This window comes from Oreochromis aureus, linkage group 11 (assembly GCF_013358895.1).
Source record: "Oreochromis aureus strain Israel breed Guangdong linkage group 11, ZZ_aureus, whole genome shotgun sequence".
NCBI lineage: Eukaryota > Metazoa > Chordata > Actinopteri > Cichliformes > Cichlidae > Oreochromis > Oreochromis aureus.
Window position 1 is genome coordinate 29,495,148 of NC_052952.1, and position 18,449 is coordinate 29,513,596.

Sequence of the window (18,449 nt, forward strand, 5' to 3'; positions counted from 1 at the left end):
TAACATGGGCCAAGTTCTGACCTATAAGCAGAGGAGAAGGTTGTTAATTAAAACCTATTATATCATTATATGTCTCCACTGCTTTTTATAAAATGATTTTAAGAACTGCAAACTAACTTGAGACGGAGCTAAAAATCATGTCAAAAGTCTGATTTTAGGGAGAGAAAAATCAAACAGCAGTTCATAGCATTTCTTTTGTGGCTTACGGCCTTTTTTCTTCGCTCATCCTACAGCAGCCCTTAAATGTCCTGACCCTTTATTTTATGATGTCATGTGGCTCCCTCACTCCGCCTCAAACCACCTCGACCAATTGGAAACTTCCCTTTGTCCGCCAAAAGCTTTGATTGGCCTGTGAGTAACGCCTGTATATTAAAAACCCAACAAGTCAAACAATCAGCAAGAGGCACCAATTTAAAAAAAATGGTTGCTGAGCAAGTCCAAACCAACTAAGGCGCCAACCTTCCTTTCTCCAGCCCTACAGCGCACCCGCCTCACCCGCTGACTAGCTCCATAGGAGGGTGATGGCTTCAAACACCGCCCCCTGCCATGACCCAAATGCATTTTTAAATTAAAAGAAGATCCTGGCTGTTTGACTACAAAAGAAACTGGTTTGTCTTCATTTAAATTATCTGATGCCAAAGCAGTCAGCCAATGCTGGTGGTTGGCGCCAAAGCATAGATTGGGGGGGGGGTTATTAGATGCACACACACATATGTATATGTAGAGAAAAATTCTCCTACATATAATGAAAGAACGAGTACTAAACATAATCTTTAGTATCCAAATGTGTCCAGAGACCATGCAAAAACAGAACTAAACACACATGAAACAAATCTTATCCTACATGGCTACCGACTATGCTATAACACACACTGACACACACACTCCCTTTCACACATGCTGTGGTGGCACATGGCACGAGGCCCCATCTAATTAAGGCTGCTCTGTGTGCCCAGATCCCTGTTGTGGCAGGCTCCTCCCCCACAAACGCCACCACCAAGTAAAGCTTTACTGACTGAAGGAAGATGGAGAGATATTGAGAGAGAATGAGAGACTAACTGAATATCCTCAGTCTTCATCACACACCCAAACCTGCGAACACACAACCTGACTGGCATTACCAGAGATGGCTACATCTCCGTTAGCAAACAACAAATCACCCCGCCATTGTTCTCCCTCTTGGTTACAATTAACAGAAGGTCTTCTTTTTCTTCTTTGAATGCCTGAAAATATTTTGATTTCAAAACATTTTGTTTCCATTTAGAGGGCTGTCAGCGTTACACTGTTCTTCGTCAATGTCCTTTGTTTCAATCCACAAGGACAAAGCAAAGACCTTTAAAAGCAGAAACATGCCTCAGCTCCTAGACTGCTGCTTCAGTGGAGAACATACACACACACACACACATACCTAAATGTACCACATTTAGGTATGTGTGTGTGTGTGCTTTCAGATGTTTAGTAGATAACTGCAGAAAACATCAAACTACACACTGTGACTTAGAAATAAATACACACAGATGCATGCGATTTCTCTCTCTCACACACACAAAATGCAATACTATTAATAGCTCATTTGATGTATTTTAGCTATAGTCTACATTAAGTGAATGAGAATATTTAAAAACTAAATGTTAAGATATAACTTCCACTTATTATTAAGTAGTCTTTTACAAAACTGCTAGACTTCAGTAGGCTATTCTTTTCATGCAATCATATTTTACAGTAATCAAGGCTACAACAATAACCTAATGCTTTTATTTTTATTTCTATCTAGAAAACTAGAAATGTTTTGCAGCATCAATTTAAAATAAAGTAAGTAATTTTGTTTTCAATTTTAGTGTTTAATAGTTTTTTTTTTTTAACTCATTAGTAATTCACAGTAATTATTCTGGATGCAGCTGGTGTAATGTTAACATTTAAATAAATATTTTTTTTCATGATTTTCAAGCTGAAAAAGGGAAAAAAAAACATGATTTTTAATATATTCAGGCTGCATTGAATTATTTCAGTTATTTTTGCATTTTGAGTCGTAGTCCCTTAAGTAACATGTATGTGCTGCATTTCATATAATTCTATTAATCTCATACAATTGCATCATTTTGTCAGCTGCCTTATTGTCCCCACAGTGTTCACCATGTGTATACAAAATGAAGTTTGTGAACATTAAAAAATATATCTTTTCTTTAAAAGTTTAAATGAACAAACCCCTGGTTTTATGTCTTCATTTGGACCCTTTTCTCCAAAATTTCAAAGCATGTTTAGGGCATAAATGGAGCTCCAGCTTCTTGATCTCCATTATTTAAACAAACCTCATCAGGCCCTGCTATTGGCTAAAGATAAGCATGACGTCAACAAATCCGGTGCCTCTAATTGGGGAAAAATATGCAAAGGTGCAGAGCAGATTAGCAAGAAATGTATTCATATTGCATAGTGTCATTGGTTCTCATCTGATTAAACCCGCGCGATAAGTCCCATTAAAACGTTTCATTTAATCGCGTTTTATAACGCAAGTTGAAGACTGAGCGCTGCATTTTGGAGGCAACAAAGGCAATTGTGCAGGAGGGCAAAAGTATATTACTCACATTTTAAGCCACATTAAAGGATGAATACAGAAATAAACAGAGTGTAAGTCACACTGTGGTGAGGCAGGCCCACTGTGTCTGATACGCACAGATTTTGCAGTGATAGGGCAACTCGCCTTAAAACGACGCTTTGCAGAAATTACGCAATTAATAGTAATTTCCACAACCTATGACAAAATCATGTGACGTTTTAAATAAGATTTAGATTTTAAAGTTGCGTTTGCACTTCATATATTTATTATTATCATTATTACTACTAGTAGTATTAGTATTATTATTATTGTAGATAAATACAATTGTAATTTTTTAAAAAGTAATTACTTCAAAATAAAATATATTATTCCACCAAACTTTGAAAAAATTACCACGGAAGCCTGTGGGTGATATGAGTGACAGTGAGAGCTGGTTATCCATATTACCTACAGTAAATCACGTGTTGTGAGGCCGCTGAATGTCTCTCCAGCGATTCCTGGAAAAAAGAGACGATGATTTTACTCTTCAAAATGACTACAAAGCCTAACTGCCCAATTTTGGTTTTTGTAGAAGATCTTCAGAAAATTCTATTTTGTCACGACAAAGACAAAATATTTTTTTAAAAACAAAAACTCTGATAGTAGGTGAAGTAAGGTGGGTACCGAGTGATACTTCAGCAGTAGTACTTTTAATACTTTGTTATCTGTATTTTTACAATAATGCACAACCTGCCATTTTTTTTACAGTGGTGAGTGTATTCAGTAGATGTCGCAAATGTCTCTAAAATACACGGTGCATATAAACTTCATGTAAAGCCCTGTAAAGAAATCCTCTCTTTATTTGTTCCACCCCACAGTTGCCCATTGTGTGTGTGTGTGTGTGTGTGTGTGTGTGTGTGTGTGTGTGTGTGTGTGTGTGTGTGTGTGTGTGTGTGTGTGTGTGTGTAGGTGTGTTTGCGTGCATGTGTGTTGCTAGATAAATACTCTAAAGTTGGGTGGGCGATATATTTTGGCTTAAACTGGAAAATGAATCTGAATTTTGTGCAAAGGTTGCACAAAATCGTTGTTTTCTAAATTCTCCCCTCCTCCCTAAGCCTGCAATACAAATTAATGCCCTCATGTTCATCATGTGAAATATTTCATAATCTCCTTTTTTTTCTTTTTGCTTCAAACCCCCTGAAAGCTCAACGGCCTCAGTTTTTCTCCCCTAATGTGTCCGGGGGCGCACACGTGTTCTCTGTACAGGCCTCTCGGCGCACACGTGTGGACTGGATATTTGGCCTTGTGATCCCTTTATCCGCCAACCATGGGTGTGAACGCGACCACTTTGTCTTATTACGCATGCATTGCAGGTCTGTGTGCTAGTAATCCTAATATATCTGAGCCACATGGTTGCAAAGAGTCCTGCAAGGGCTTAATTTGGAAAGAAAGACACAAAAGGATTTAATTTTTTTCCCCCCACATCCTGATCGTGTCAGATTTTGTTGGTTTTTCGTGCCATATGTTGCCTGTCTCTGCAGCTCCCGCTTCTGCAGCAAACAGAGCTTGAGAAGTGACCCTGCTAAGTGCCTGGAGGTGTATATGAGAAATGAAATCAAGGCTGGAAGCGCCTTTTGGCCTGTGTGGCTCTCTGTGAATCGCCTTGTATGAAGCCTGCACACAATGCGTCATAAAGGCTGGGGGTGAAAAAAGAGTACTTTTTCTTTAAAACAGACACAAACCACTTCAAAATTAGAAGTTGATCTTTCACACACGTATTCCACAGTGCAGGTTTGCTTCCACATGTTTTAGCTGTGACTTTCTACCTGTGCACATACTCCATATTCTACTAAGTGAATCAACCCATAATCTTTCTTTCTAAAGCTTTCAATATCGATTTGTATTTTTTTAAGCACACTGAATAAAGAGACAAAATGTCATGAGCACTGAGTTGCCACTTGGTTTTCCTCTCAGCAGCTGCCATTGTGAGTGAAACATCACCTCCTACTTTACCCTCATCAGAGCATCAGAACAGAAACAAAAATAACGGTAAATTCAGAGCCCAGGACCTGCTGCTCAAACACACAGCGCCCATATTCGCCTGCTGCTGACACATCGAGCCTGTGTGCAACCTGCTCCGTTATGCGTGCAGATCGGCGGCGTGCACGGCGAGGATGCGAACGCTCTTTCCTCCGTGATTTTCGCCGCTAATCCCCAATCGCTTTCGCCTTCCCCCCTTTGGAGAAAACACAGATTATATTGATACTCACGCCGTCGCCTGGGAGTCTCCGCGGCGTCCGCTCTCCAAAACCGAGAAGCGTGCGGCTCGGGAGATGGAGACCAACTGAGTTGCCGGAGGCTGGACCGCACGGTCTTCATGGCTGCGGCTGGCCGTGACGTCTGCCTTGCTCCATCCATTCAGCTTCCCTCGGACGGGTTTTCCCCCTGTTTTATTATCATCCCCATTATTTCTCTCGGAGGTGGATCTCGCCTCCCCCCTTCCTCCCCGCGCCGTCCCCGGTACTCGCCATTCCTCTCGTCAGACGCAATATGAACTCAAAACATGCCTGCTCTAAAAACATATAGGCTACCACCACCAAGGCCCTCCCCTTTATGACACGATGCAGGTCTGCTTTTTTTTGTCTCCACCCTCTAAAAAAATGAAAGCATAAGTGGTCTTGAATAAGCATGCAAGCTCAAGTTCTGTCCTCAAGGATAAAAAATCCTCGAAACTAATAATCTGAGTTAGTGTAGAATGGCTTCATTTGACGTCATATTTGAGACTACAGATACCAAAATCTTGGCAACACTGCTTATATTGCATGACATTTGATCATCTTATTAATAATCAGTTCTCTAATTGATTATAAACTGGCATCATCAGCTCAATCACATATTCAGCATCGTCTCTGCTGTCTCTATTTCAGGTCTATTTGGGAGTTTCACATATCAAGGGTGTCGTTGTGAGCGTCGTTTTGGACCATGTGGGATTATAAAAAGTTTCGTGTAATCTTGTCTGGCTACTAGTATTCATTTGACACAAAGCCCCCGGCGGAGACTGCGGCCTCCGCTCATGCCTGGATCAAGTGCGCACATCCACTATTCTCATTGTCTACGTCTTTGATACAGAGGAGTCCAGGAATGTGACCAGGGGGTGAAGACCGTGCAAATCAGCTTTTACTGTCACCGCCGAGCCCAGAGCCCGCAGACAAGAGCCAAGAAAGGGGGTCTGGGTCACTTGATTATCATAATAATTAGATCGCGGGGATAAAAATCTCCTTTGAATAAATTACTGGTTCAATAGGAGGCGCGACTGCCAAAGAGACAACTTTGTCAGGCCCGGGTTTGTTGTCAGGGGGTTCTCCCTGCCTACCAATGTCCCGGGCTCCCCTTTTCTTTCTCTCCAAATTTTGGACGCTTTCCTGGAGATCAAACTCTAAATACGGCTACTGTTTCTCTCCTCCCCTCCTCTCGCCCTCGCTGATGCCTGGTTACCGAGTTCGGGCAGGCAGGCAGGCTAGTCTCGAGCTCTCGAAAGCAAGAGTGGTTGGTGGTGGCTAATGGGCTAAGGACCGGGCACAATAGGTTGGGTGCACAATCCAGCCGCCCGCCCTCCTCCTAACCCCCATCACTTCTCCTCCCCTCCATCAACCCGCTCTCTTATTCCATGGGCTGCATGGGAACCCGGACACCGATGTGCACCAGGGGCCGCTCAGCATTGTGGTGGCACATCCCAAGTTCATTAGCACCCATCAGGCCATTCCTGCAAGGCATAGCAGTTAACCCAGCCTCCCACCACCACCACAATCCCCCCCCCCAAGCAGTTTACTCTGCAAAGACTTTCTGAATTTCTCTGCTGGGAAACCAGTCTTCGATTGCTGATTAATTAATATGCAAGACTGAAAAATAATCACAATTTTGAACTGCAAGTTTGGTGACAATAGAGTAACAACAGTTATTATGACCGGATTTATAACTTTTTATGACTACAGCTGCAGCCACAAGGCAACTAAAATGTAACTAAAAGATTTAATGTAATATGTTCCTTATTGGAATGTAGTCACAATAGTGCCATAACCACCAAAGGAATCACATCCTCTGCTTTATCAAGAAATTAGAAATGCCATAATGTTAAGATGTGCCTCTACAAGTTAAAGTTCGGTATTCACTACTACCAGTAAGACTGCACAACACACAAAGCTGATGCATGAATTTGTGCTTGTTAATGCCAGTCGTGCATTTTTTTGTGCAGCTGCTCATTTAGGTTAAAAACAGTACACCCATTCAGTATTTTACTGAGGTAGGGTTTGATTTTCACCTGGTACCAGAACCATTCACCGGTTCAGCTCAACTCTTTATGCGATTCATTTAATAGATCTGCGGCTCTTACAGAAGCAACATGAGTGTGACTGGCATCTCTGCACCCGAAATACACCACAACGTCAAATGACAGGAAAAGAAGCCGTAATTAAAACATGTAGGAACCTTCAGTGTTTTGTTCAATGCTTCCTACCCCCAAAGCAAATATGACACCATTTGGAAGGATGTGTAAAATCCTGCCAGCAATCTTAACAAAAAACTGCAAAATATAATGAACTCTGAAAAAAATGATTTGTCTCTTATAGTCATAACCAACAAAACCAGCGTGTGCACAAACATATTTTTACACGCTCCTAGGTTTCTGATATAAGGCGTTAATCTATCTATTGTTATATGCTTTATACTATACACATATGTGTGTGTGTGTGTGTGTGTGTGTGTGTGTGTGTGTGTGTGTGTGTGTGTTCTAATTTATTTATTTTCTGTACTAAAATCTAAAAAGATCACTGTGCTGCATTTGACTGACAGGTGTTTTTGTTTTTTTGTCCACCCTTTATGAGGTCTCCTGAAGGCTCCACCAGCAGCAGGTATATTCAACTTCAGATAAAAGAAACAGATTTTGTGCTTGTGTTTATGTTTAAAAGCATTAACAGGATTATACAATATTACTAATAACTGCCATCTGAGAGCATCGTCCTGTCTTGCATTTGTCTTTTTCTTTGTTTACATTTGGATCTGACATTGTGTGTTTAAACCAGCAGCAGGATGTGTTTACAGCCCACACACATTCTTCACTGAGCTAAAAAGCCCCCGTGAGCCAGTTTAGCTGCTGACCAGCATGTAAAAGACTATCATGAATGAAAACCAAGGGCCAAAAAACAAAGAAAGAAAGAAAGAAAGAAAGAAAGAAAGAAAGAAAGAAAGAAAGAAAGAAAGAATGAAAGAAAGAAAGAAAGAAAGAAAGAAAGAAAGAAAGAAAGAAAGAAAGAAAGAAAGAAAGAAAGAAAGAAAGAAAGAAATTGGACTCAGGGAACAGCGCAGGGATACAAAGTAGAATTTGGGAAATGATCCAGAATTTGAAAAGAAACTGTTTTTATTGGCTCTTTTGTCTTTTTATGCTCTTTGTGTAAAGGCTTCATGTATTTAAAGATCACATTGTATAGATAAACATCTTAGAAATGACATACACGCCACAAATGAAGCTATTTGTCTTTTTCAGAATCTCTAAATTCAAAAACAAAAAACAAGTGCATTGTTTGGGTAATTTATCATCAAGGATAATACACAATGTGCAGGATTCGCTGCCTTCAGTGTAAAACGCACAACATTACACTAAATACAAATACAGATTAACTTTAAGAACACAGCAGGTTTTAAAGGTAGCACTCTATCCAGACCCCCACTCTCATCTTTCACATGAAACGTGAAAGACTTTACACTTCCTCCATGTTAGTATAGTTTAGGATTTTGACACTTTAATCAGTTTGTCCAGTCTGTTCAGAACCAGTGATCATGTTGAACTCTTAATTGCCTCTGTTTTTTCATGTATTTCAGCACCAGGTAGATATTAAATATTGTGAATAAAAATCGTGATTAAATCATGCGACAGCATATTTTTCTCCGAGACTTTGCAGGAGATGCAAGCAAACAGAAACCAGTTCATCTGAAATCAGAGGGGGCTCGGATGCATTCATACAGCAGCATGTCATTTTGTCTGTGTTGCATTTGTTTCATTTATCATATCTTTTTATTCACGGTTTGACATGGAACAAATGACTCTTTAGAACAATGAAAAGCTGGACGAGAAGCATGAATGTTTGATTATAGTGAAATGACTAGAGATCGCAGAGGCTTTCCACGACAATCCAAACAAAGAAACATTACACCCTACAGACTCACAGCCTCAGACTCTGTCGTTTATGAGTTTTATCTTAGAATATGTTGTCCTACACACAGTTAGAAGCGATCTCCTGTATTTTGGGCTTCAGCTATCTACATGATTGTGTCCAAATCATAATGAAAAAAAATCATTTTCCAAATCTTGCTACCTGTTGGGCAGTTGCACAGGCACTGCAGAAGCTCATGTTGTCATCCCAGTGCTCTGATTGACCATCTCCCAGTGCAACATCCCAGTATTCCCAGTACATCAGTGTCCCAGTGTCAGAGACGTGCTCTGCAACTCAAAGCTTTGGATCTTTTGTCCCTCAAAATCTGCCCATATTGTTGCAGCTCTGTGGGGGCCAAACAGCCTCCTTGTGCCAAACCAGACAGGACCCCCCCCCCACCCCCAAACACACCCAAACCAACACCATCACTTGCACTCACACACACATATACACCACCATCTTTCTAAATAGTTCATTTAACTGGGAGCAGTAGTGGAAAATGAAAAACTAAAGGTGTCTCGTGGTGAACAGAGACAAAAGGCAACGATAAGAATATATGTATTACATAAATACTAACATCTCTACTGCAGGACATTAAATTCCGCAGATCTGGGTCATAAATATTTCTGTCAAAGGTCAAACCTTTTATTTTTCCCATGAGAGCAAGCGCTGGCTTTTCTTTTCACAATGAAACTTTAGTCAGCTTTTTAATTGTCTTTAATCCTTTGATTAAAAATAAAATCTACAATTCTCAAAATAATTATTTACGTGCTGCCATTTTGCATTTCCACTTTGCTTGCATGCATTGCGTGAGAGGAGAGGAGCTACAGGCTTGGACTGAGTTGCGGCTGCAGATCACCCCACTCACCTCGAAGTTAGAGCCTCCTTTGGCATCCTTTGCACCTTTTTTTTCTTTATTAAAAAAGCACCCGGGTAGCAGAGCTTCACTGCGGCGCTGAGCAGGAAAAGAAACTGGCTTTTGTCGGTGCCTCAGATAAACGCGGCCTGTTTAAATAAAAGTGTCCCACTCTTTCTAAATGTTACATAAAGCTCCAGCAGGATCCCCGTCAGATGAGCGTCTGGAAACAAGAGAATGGATCGCTTTTGTTTTTAGAAATGAAGACAAAAAAGGGGCATCCTGCAAAGCATGCAGCAACAAAAAACATGGCGGATTGAAAAATCTCCCACGCCAGAGTCATTACGCCTGCAATTAGAAAGTCATTTGCATAAATGCTAATGAGTCAGAAATTCATGTCGGCACTGGAGGGAAACGAGGGGATTTTTTTTTTTCATGTGGACTTTGAAGAGGGAGAAGGATTTTCACACGGATGCTGGAGGCCCGAGGAGGCTTTTATTTTCCCAAATGATTAATTTTTAGGTTGAAAGTGGCCGCCGTCAGATTTTTAAAGCGTGCTGTTTGAATTAATGATTTGCAGGCGTTAAGATTCAGTCAACACCGTTTTGGTTTTGCATTGTGCTTCAACATACACTGCTGCCTTCTCGAGGCTTCATATGCCTGCTGATAAGACGAAAATTTATTCTGGAAGTGACAGCTCTCAAGTCAAGTTTAACACCACAAATCATCACCAATTAATAGTTTCTCATCTCTAGACTCATCTTTTAGTTCTGTGAAGATTTTTTTGTCTCTCTTTTTTCTTTAATATATGCAAATCTGCATCATCTGCATGTAATTTGCATAACAGTTTATGGCTTTGACTGTTTTAAATCGGGTGTCCCTTGTTTCATGAAATCATGTTTTTACAAGCATAAATTGACAAATGTTGTAATATTTACCATCGTACATTTCCAGTTATAACTTTAATAAATTAGAATAATACCGTACATATATATAAAGCTCCTGTTTAGTCAATTCTGTATGGGACTATGTTAATGAGCACACTTCACAATTAGGAATATATAGGCCACTACACACATCTCATTAAAAACATACCTTTGTCATTTTCAGTCCATTTAACAGTGTTTACAAAGAGCCTTGCTTCACTGTTTCTTTTACCATCCTAAAGGAAACGCTGGTTTTATTTAGTTAACTTTTTCTCAGCTCTCTCTGGTGACCAATCCCTTCTGCAAGGCTTATCAGATGAAATAAATGGTTTTATCAAAGGGAGCTAAGTCATTTATTGTTGCCTCACGTGTCTGTTATAGATCAATATAAGGTCAGTAATAGTTGGTTGCTATCAGACAGGCTGAAAGTGAATTATGAAGGCTTCTAACTTCCTAAAAATGCACAAATTTCCTGTTATTTTTTTTTTCCAACGTAAAACACGCAAAATACTTGTTTCATGTCCTTTTCCCCCCTTTTTTGCACTAAGCGATTTATCATGACATTGTTTGCCCGATGAATCAAAATCCTAAAAAGGCAGATCTCCTGCTGGAGGAAATTGTCCCTGTTAGGGAGCTTAATGGGTGTGTTTTCTTTCTTTTGTTACTCTTTTATTATTATTAACAGATTATAACTAATGTAAAAAATGAATATTCATTAACATCAATAAACCCAATAGTTGGATCTTAGAAAATATTGGCGACGTATTCGAAACGGTGTAGACACAAAAATGAAATTTGTAGTAGAGTTTCGGATGTCACTGAATAAAGTGACAATAAAGTGAAGTATGGAGTGTCTTCATGCCTCGTCTCTTTTTGTAAAAGCACATTTCTGTCTGTTCTCTTGAGCAGACGGCGAATGGTGAGTGGTGAAACTTGTTGATGGCCCCTCGTGCAGCTGCTGAAGCTTGGTGTGACTTCTACCTCCAGCAGCAGCAGCAGCCCCGCGGGCGTGTCTGCACGCGTGTTTCAGCGGGTCACGGCTGCAGGAGAAGGTTTTACTTCCTTCGCTTTAGTTTTTAAAAAAAATCAGTTCCTGGGAGTTTTGCCACTGACGGTGAGATGACGCCTGATGAGAAATTAATAGGCTTGAAGCTTTCGCAGTGCGGGCATGCGCAGTAAAGTTGTGAATCCACAATCACGTGCACGACGAAGGAAAAACGGGGTTGACGGGTTACGTGTGGAGGAATGAGTCGCGCGCGCGCGCGCGTGTGTGTGTGTGTGTACAACACAGATTGCTTAGATAATAAATTAATTTATTGTCTAAGGATGTTGTATAAGAGCATTTATGAAACACTGCATTTTGGGATACACCCTGCACCTTTCTTTCTTTTTTTCATACATTTCAAGAACAATGACTCAAGTCAAAATAATGACAATACATCAAAATAGATTTAAAATCAACGTTTTTCTATAAGCGTTCCTTTAAGGTTAGTCATTACTGATTGGAGACCCACATCACTAGAGTGGATGGGCTCGACCTTTTCTAATCATAATAATGACAAATGAGCAAGAAATATTATTTTGAAATGATGCAGTGACAGAGAGGAGGAGGTTTTTGTTGACTGCGCTGGCTGTAAAGATATCCGTCATTTCACTAACCTAAAATACACCCTTAAATGAAATGACTATTTTGGAACAATTAAGACGCTGTAGTCTGCTTTTAAGAACATTGAAAGTGACTGCCTGCATCTTATAGTGGCTTTATAACTTTATTTGTTTCTATATTTAAGGATTCATGACGAATGATTAACAAAGAGAAACAGCCTCCACTCCTTTCACTTTGTAAGTAGACAAATCAGATCTTGAAGCTTCTCTAACCCGTTTTAAAAGATTTTTTTAAATGTAAAACACAAAGAGGGAACATAAAAACATTCAGTTGTCAGCCCACAGCAAATCTTAATATCACATCTACTCTGTTCTCGGGTGTCGCTTTATTTAAGCCCCTGTGTAGGCCTTTTTGCTTCCTTTGCGCTCGCAAAGTGCGATAAGACTGATCCACTAAAAGCGGAGATTTAAGGGAACATTAATTCACTCAGATTATGGTGAGTACAAGTATTTCAGATTTATTTTTTAAGGTTTGTCGTAATTAAATGAGCCGTTAACGTTTATTCACAGCAGTTTCCAGGTCAGGAGAGCTTGACCTGATACCTAGAAACATTTTATGGGAGATGTTCAGAGAGTGATCTTTAAAGCCACCAGATTAAGAAAATAAATGCTTGAACAAGAAATAAAATCAACAGAACAGTGAATAAAATTAAACGCGGGCCTAATTTTCCAAAAACAAAAAAATGTTCTGCTATTTTGATTGGCTGCCATCTCACTGCAAGAAAGAAATATAAAACAAGCCAATCGGTGATGACCTGAACTGATCACACCAATTCACTTGGTTAGAGTGAATAATAAGCATGACCTGTGAAATAAACTGTGAAAAGCTAATGCACACTCTGCTTTCATTTTCACACGTCGACTCAAACGGGCTCGCAAAAACAAACCCAGTGATACCTGAAAAATACACCTGCCAGATACACCTGAGATTAATAAAGGAAAATATGCAGCTCAGATTTCCTGCTGTGTGTGTGTTCGTTTCCCAGAGTTTGAAAGAAAATCCTGAACACAAATCATCTCACTGTATGAAACAAGTCACGGTAAATGTACTTTTGTCCGCATATTTTCTGCAGCGAAAGACTGACTGGCATGTCGGTACACCTCCTATGAAGAAATGTAAATACTGCAGCTCCACAGGGAGACGCAAAACGAGCCAAGTTTACAGATCTGTGTAAAAAAAATCATTTGATTCTTTTCTTCTGACATTTTTAATATTTTTTCTCTCTTTAGTGCGTCACTGTGGTCATTTCGGGACGTCATATGTGACAGAAGAAGAAGAAAAAACTAATTGGTACAAATAATTTAAGTAAAAATAAAAAACGAAAGAAAAAAGACAAATGCCCAGTTTTCGTAAAGATCTGGGCTTAAAATATTGAAATAACGATTTTTTTTTTTTAATTTTTTTTTTTTGTTATTAGATACGATGAGCCCAAAAGTGTGACTTTTTCCTGCTTCTTCTTCTTCTTCTTTAAAATATGACTTAACTTGTTTACATTTCAGATTGGATATCTGTTTGTTTTGGGAGATGTTTAAATTTTTAAATGCGAAGTCTTCGGAGATAAATCGGATGTCACTGAAATCAAGAGTTAAAAGTATATAAACGTTAACAACCAGAGGAAAGAAATGTCTTTGGAGGATTACTGGTCGAGGAGGGAAAATGAATGACTCTCTCTCTCTCTCTGTGTCTCTCTCTCTCTCACACACACACACACACACACACACACACACACACACACACACACAATACACTCTCACACAATTAGACACACGCGCGCGCACGAATGCATGGCGCATTTGCATGTTGTATCCCACGGTGGAAATTACAATAGCGAGCAATTAATATGCGCATAAATTAAAAGTGAGAGGGGTTTCTGAATTCCAGGAACAGGCGGTCATCCAAAGAGGAGGAGAGAGGAGAAAAAAGAGGCTCTGTTCACACGGGACAGCAGCAGCAGGAGGAGGAGGAGGAGGTGGGAAAAAAGGAGGAGAGGCAGGATTGAGGAAGAGGAGGAAATAGATGATGGATGGAGTGGAGGAAAAGAGGAAAGCGGTGAAGAAGGAGAAGTGGGGAAGATGGCAGGATGATGTGCCAAAGAGAAATGAATAGGAGGAAGAAGGGAAAGAAGGAGGAAACGATGGAAGGAAGTGAAGCGCATTAAAGGGAGAAGATGTGCAGAGGGGGAAAGAATATAGGAAATATGAACATGATTCCTTTATGATGTGTTTTTTGTTTGAGGATGTCTAACAAGAGGCATCTGATGTGTGTATTCTGAATGTATTATTTGAAAACAGTTACACATGTTTTTCCACTTATTGTTAATATTATTATTATTATTTTAGTGACTAAAATGATTAATAGTTAAGTGGAAGTGGTGCTGAAAAGTGGTGAAAAGATTAAATTTTTTTAAAGACGCTAACAGTAACATTAAAAACAAGGTATTGTGTATCAATATGTAGTCTGAATAATCCTTTATCAATAATCAGTTTGGACTATAAACCACCAGTATGCACTCTCAACCTCTGCAGCAGTCTGTCATCATGTTTTTACATCATTTCCTTTTAACAGGAAGCCCAGTAATTACACACACAGCAGATTACTGGTCATACTCCAAGCCCCCAGCAGCATACACCATACTCCAGCAGATTTGAAGTACATACTGTATACAAAAAGGCAAACCAGATGGAATTTATGAAAGTTTTGATTTCAGCTGTCTTTATTTTCATCCAATTTAATGTTACAGATCACCACCCCACACACCAACGACACCACAACCAAATATCAACCAAAAATCAGATCATAATGATGAATAAAAGCCACGTCCCTACAGCCCTCCCCCAATATTAAACCAAACCATATAACCTTGATGTGTTTATGAATTGGTCTGCAGGGCATTTTAAAATGTTTTGGATCCAACAGATATCACAGAAGGGGATGCACTGGATAGTGTGAGATGGAGGCAGATGATTCAACCCTAAAGGAGCACAGCCAAAATAAAAAGAAGAAAAAAAAGTCACTGATTAACTTCAGGAGAAGATGTGTATTTAATAAGGGTAAAAAGTGTGGTACATTTACTGTGTCTGACATCCACACTTGATGGCACTGAGCCTCTTCCATCTACGAGAAGTGTAAATGTTTGCAGTGAAAAAGCTCTACGGTCAAAAGAAAATGTCTGTTTAAAGTGATTTGTAGTTTGAAGCCAGTGTGAAGCCTTTAGTTTTTAGACAGTTTATTTGTAAAAACAGTTTTGTCACCTGACAATGAAGATCTTTCAAATTCTTCATGAATTTGTGAATTTCACAGAGAACCGATTTAACACCTGAGGTCCCGTGGTCCTCAAGGATCTGATTAACTGTTTGGGAAGTTGGTGAACCTCTTCATCATTTTCTCTTCATCAAAGGACCCCTTTGAGTAGGGCTTTGTTTGGGAACTCCTTGGGAGCAAACACTGCCTAAGAAAACGCTTAAAGATACTTCAAAGTACCCTGAGGGACCCTCTAAAATAAATAGAGTTCATTAAAGAACAAAGCGGATGGAGTCCATACACGTACTTAGTTTCTGGAACAATCTGTTGATTATCCTAAAAAAATAAAGATTATCCTTGACCATCTGTTACTATTTTAGGACATGTTTTTCTAAACAGGGTGCATTTAAAATCTGCAAATTTTTGGCACCAACCAACCACAAATCAGCTGTAAAACAAGCAGTCAGAAGTCAGGGAGGTAGACACAACAGCAGACATTTGTTGCATTGCAAAAATAATTAGAAAAGTTCAGAATGAATAAATACAACAAAGGGAAGGCTGAGATGGCTCGTGTCACCTTTTTGTCATACGTGATACTGAAGCATATAGAAGCCAAGGCTGGCTTGAGAAACAGTTAACAGCAGGTGTCAACTGCCCCCTATTGGACATATGGCGCTTGTTTCAGTTCAGTCCATTCTAAGACTAATGTCTCCCTCTAGTGGATGTATGGTTTTACTACAACAATCGTTATTTCATTAATGAACTGCTGAGAAAAAGTAATAAATGCACATGTAATTTCCTTAAGCTTTATATCTGTAGCGCAATCTCTACTAATGCTAATAATATTATCTATATACTACTCCGATTGCAACTACTAATACTGGCGTCACAAGAACTTCTGTAGTAGCTCCAGTATGAGTAGGGGATCTGCTTTCCTTTCAGCTTGTAGTCTGAAACCAGATGCTCATGCCACGATGAAACGATTCTGCACACTGACAAAATTAGATTCATAGTATTTTTATGTAATTTTATATAGTACATAGTTAGGTTGTCAATTTGTTGGATTAAGACACAATTTTTGTAGTTTTGCCTCTGTCTGGATTTTAAATCAATCAATCTGTGATTGAAGTGCAGACTTTCAGCTTTAATTAAATAGCTTTTAAAAATCTAAATATAATCTAATACGATCTCAGAAACTCGTGGTCAGGTCAGGTTTGTGCACCTTATTTAATGACAAAATTGAGCAGGTATCGTATAAGAAGTTGATTCAAAGTGTTGAATTTGTACTCTACAGCTTTGCATTGTAAATTTAAATATGACGAAAGCCTGATTAGACTTATTAGATTAGAATGATGGGAAGAAAAGTATGGAGAGGGGGAAAAAAACAGCTCATGATCTGAAGCATACCACATCATGAGTAAAACATGGTGGAGGCAATGTTATGACACTGGCATGAATGGACAGGATGGTGTGACTGCTGATAGAAGTACAGGACAAATTATGGCATATGCAGGGCTATACTCTCTGCTGAAATTCTGCCAAATGCTGCAAAGCAAAGAAAGGGGAAATTCTTCAATGGCCAACCAAGCATGCTTTTAAGTTTTTTAAATATTAAACTGCATGCAGAAAGACCCACAAATAGGTAGAAACTAAAGGTAGCTGCAGTGAAGGCCTGTCAGAGCATCTCAAGGGAGGAAATATGGTATTTGGTGATGGTTTCTAAACTTCAGTCATTCACTGACTGCCACTGATTATCATCCAAGCATAAAAACAACCACTGTATTTAAAATGATGGCAGTTTTCTTGATTAATTTTGACCCTTTGGAAATGGAAGGCTATAAAAATGACTGTTATTCTTAAACAGTTAACATTAAATTGTCTAAAAACTCGAGGTGAAGCCAAAAGTATGTCCTTCAAATGCATCTGTATTACTATATTTAACATCCATTGTAGGGTAAACAGAGATTAAACTACAATTTGTTCTTTGGGGGTCTTTTTTTCCAACACACCACAGACCTAAAAACAATTATCTAATTCATCAATCTTATAAGATGCCTCTTGGCATGAGGTGAGGTGTTTAACCCTTGTATGGTGTTCGTATTTTTGTTACTCAGCCAGTGTTCATGGGTCTGGTGGACCCACTAGAGTTTTGGCTTTCCAATTAACACTATCAAACAATTTTATGTTAAATTACTCAACAGATGTTTACTTTATCCCAATTACGAGCCATGTGAACAGCAAACATGGTTAATTTTTTCCTTTTACCTTTGTTCGATCACATTTATGAATTAATGTGCTTCTCGTTTTTTGTCAATAAAATGTTATAAAAAAAAAATCAGTTCTAATCAAGTGTACATATCCTTATACCATATTTTGCAGGTTTTGATGGTATATACTGCCTAAAGGGGCAACGGCCTCTAAATGGTATGGGTCTCACAGACCCGAACACCATACAAGGGTTAAAGGACACACTGGAGAGATTGTATTGCTCAGCTGGCTTGGGAACAGCTTTTTCTCTTGCATCAAGGGTCAAAACACCTCATTTAAAGTTTTTTCTGTATTTTCATGATTATTTACATTGTAGATTCTCACTGAAGGGATCATATGGAATTATGTAGTATTAAAAAAAAGTGTGAAATAACTAAAAACATGTTTTTTAGATTCTTCAAAATAGCCTCCCTTTGCTTTGATTACTGCTTTGCACACTCTTGGCATTCTCTTGATGAGTTGAAGGAGGTCGTCACCTGAATTGGTTTTCCAACAGTCTTGAAGGAGTTGCCTTCACTCTACGGTCCCTCTCACCCTGAACCATCTCAACTGGGTTTAGGTCAAGTGACTGTGGAGGCCAGGCCATCTGGAGCAGCACTCCATCACTCTCCTTCTTGGTCAAATAGCCCTTACACAGCCTGGAGGTGTGTTTGGAGTCATTGTCCTGTTAAAAAATAAATGATGGTCCAACTAAACCGGATGGGATGGCATGTCGCTGCAGGATGCTGTGGTAGCCATGCTGGTCCAGTGTGCC